The sequence below is a fragment of the Capra hircus genome, chromosome 23 (genome assembly GCF_001704415.2).
Source record: "Capra hircus breed San Clemente chromosome 23, ASM170441v1, whole genome shotgun sequence".
Lineage (NCBI taxonomy): Eukaryota > Metazoa > Chordata > Mammalia > Artiodactyla > Bovidae > Capra > Capra hircus.
Genome location: NC_030830.1, coordinates 15628579 through 15631294, shown reverse-complemented (window position 1 = coordinate 15631294; position 2716 = coordinate 15628579).

Genomic DNA, 2716 nt, shown 5'->3' with positions numbered 1-2716 from the left:
CTTTTAGAACTAACACCCCAAAAAAGATGACCTTTTCATGATAGGGGACTGGAATGCAAAAGTAGGAAGTCAAGAAACACCTGGAGTAACAGGCAAATTTGGCCTTGGAATACGGAATGAAGCAGGGCAAAGACTAATAGAGTTTTGCCGAGAGAATGCACTGGTCATAGCAAACACCCTCTACCAACAACACAAGAGAAGACTCCACACATGGACATCACCAGATGGCCAACACCGAAATCAGACTGATTATATTCTTTGCAGCCAAAGATGGAGAAGCTCTATACAGTCAGCAAAAACAAGACCGGAAGCTATCTATGGCTCAGATCATGAGCTCCTTCTTGCCAAATTCAGACTTAAATTAAACAAAGTAGGGAAAACCACTAGACCATTCAGGTATGACCTGAATCAAGTCCCTTATGATTAATAGTCCTATATTATGTCAATTATATGTCTCCCAACCATTTGAATTTGTTAGAAAACAATTCCCTCATGCCTATATTATCCATTATATAGATGACATTCTTTTAGCTTCTCCTTCTGCTGAGGAACTTCAACGTATTTTTCTTAAATACAGAGGTTAAATTAAAAGAATATGGGTTACATATTGCTGTTGATAAATTAAAAGAGCAGGAGCCATATACCTATTTAGGATATATATTACAAAGAAATATTATTAAACCACAAAAAATACAAATTCAAACTGATTCCTTAGAAACTAAATGATTTTCAAAAATTATTAGGATATATAAATTGGTTATACTTTATATTCAGGAAGAAAGTCTTCCTCAGTGATCAATGCAAATAAATAGAGGAAGACAACAGAATGGGAAAGACTAGAGATCTCTTCAAGAAAATTAGAGATACCAAGGGAACATTTCATGCAAAGATGGGCACAATAAAGGACAGAAATGGTAAGGACCTAACAGAAGCAGAAGATATTAAGAAGAGGTGGCAAGAATACACAGAAGAACTGTACAAAAAAGATCTTCAAGACCCAGATCATCACGATGGTGTGATCACTCACCTAGAGCCAGGCATCCTGGAATGTGAAGTCAAGTGGGCCTTAGAAAGCATCACTACGAACAAAGCTAGTGGAGGTGATGGAATTCCAGTTGAGCTGTTTCAAATCCTGAAAGATGATGCTGTGAAAGTGCTGCACTCAATATGTCAGCAAATTTGGAAAACTCAGCAGTGGCCACAGGACTGGAAAAGATCAGTTTTCATTCATTTCAATCCCTAAGAAAGGCAATGCCAAGGAACGCTCAAACTACCTCGCAATTGCACTCATCCCACGCACTAGCAAAGTAATGCTCAAAATTCTCCAAGCCAGGCTTCAACAATACGTGAGCTTCAACACACAGTGAACTTCCAGATGTTCAAGCTGGTATCAGAAAAGGCAGAGGAACCAGAGATCAAATTGCCAACATCTACTGGATCATCGAAAAAACAAGAGAGTTCCAAAAAAACATCTATTTCTGCTTTACTGACTATGCCAAAGCCTTTGACTGTGTCAATCACAATAAACTGGAAAATTCTTCAAGAGATGGGGATATCAGACCCTCTGACCTGCCTCTTGAGAAACCTGTATGCAGGTCAGGAAGAAACAGTGAGAACTGGACATGGAACGACAGACTGGTTCCAAATAGGAAAAGGAGTGAGTCAAGGCTGTATATTGTCACCCTGCTTATTTAACTTATATCCAGAGTACATCATGAGAAATGCTGGGCTGAATGAAGCACAAGCTGGAATCAAGATTGCTGGGAGAAATATCAATAACTTCAGATATGCAGATGACACCACCCTTACGGTAGAAAGTGAGGAAGAACTAAAAAGCCTCTTGATGAAAGTGAAAGAGGAGAGTGAAAAAGTTGGCTTAAAACTCAACATTCAGAAAACGAAGATCATGGCATCCGGTCCCATCACTTCATGGCAAACAGCTGCAGAAACAGTGGAAACGGTGTCAGACTTTATTTTGGGGGTTCCAAAATCACTGCAGATGGTGACTGAAGCCATGAAATAAAAAGACGCTTACTCCTTGGAAGAAAAGTTATGACCAACTTAGCATGTTGAAAAGCAAAGACATTACTTTGCCAACAAAGGTCCGTCTAGTCAAGGCTATGGTTTTTCCAGTGGTCATGTATGGATGTGAGAGTTGGACTGTGAAGGAAGCTGAGCGCCGAAGAATTGATGCTTTTGAACTGTGGTGTTGGAGAAGACTCTTGAGAGTCCCTTGGACTGCAAGGAGTTTCAACCAGTCCATCCTAAAGGAGGTCAGTCTGTTTATTGGTAGGACTGATGAAGCTGAAACTGCAATACTTTGACCACCTGATGCGAAGAGCTGACTCATTTGAAAAGACCCTGATGCTGGGAAAGTTTGAGGGCAGGAGGAGAAGGGGACGACAGAGGATGAGATGGTCGGATGGCATCACTGACTCAATGGACGTGAGTTTGAGCAAAGTCCGGGAGCTGGCGATGGACAGAGAGGCCTGGCGTGGTGCGGTTCATGGGGTCGCAGAGAGTCCGACAAGACTGAGCCACTGAACTGCATCGCGTCAAGCCCTGCCCCGGCCCCCGTCTCCGCCCCGGCCCCGCCCCCTGCCTCTACTTCTACCTATGGCGTCAGGCTCCGTCCCCGGCCCCGCCCCCGGCCCCCGCTTCTACCTATCTATGGCTTGAGGCCCCGGCCTGGCCCCGCCCCCGAGCCCCGGCCCCG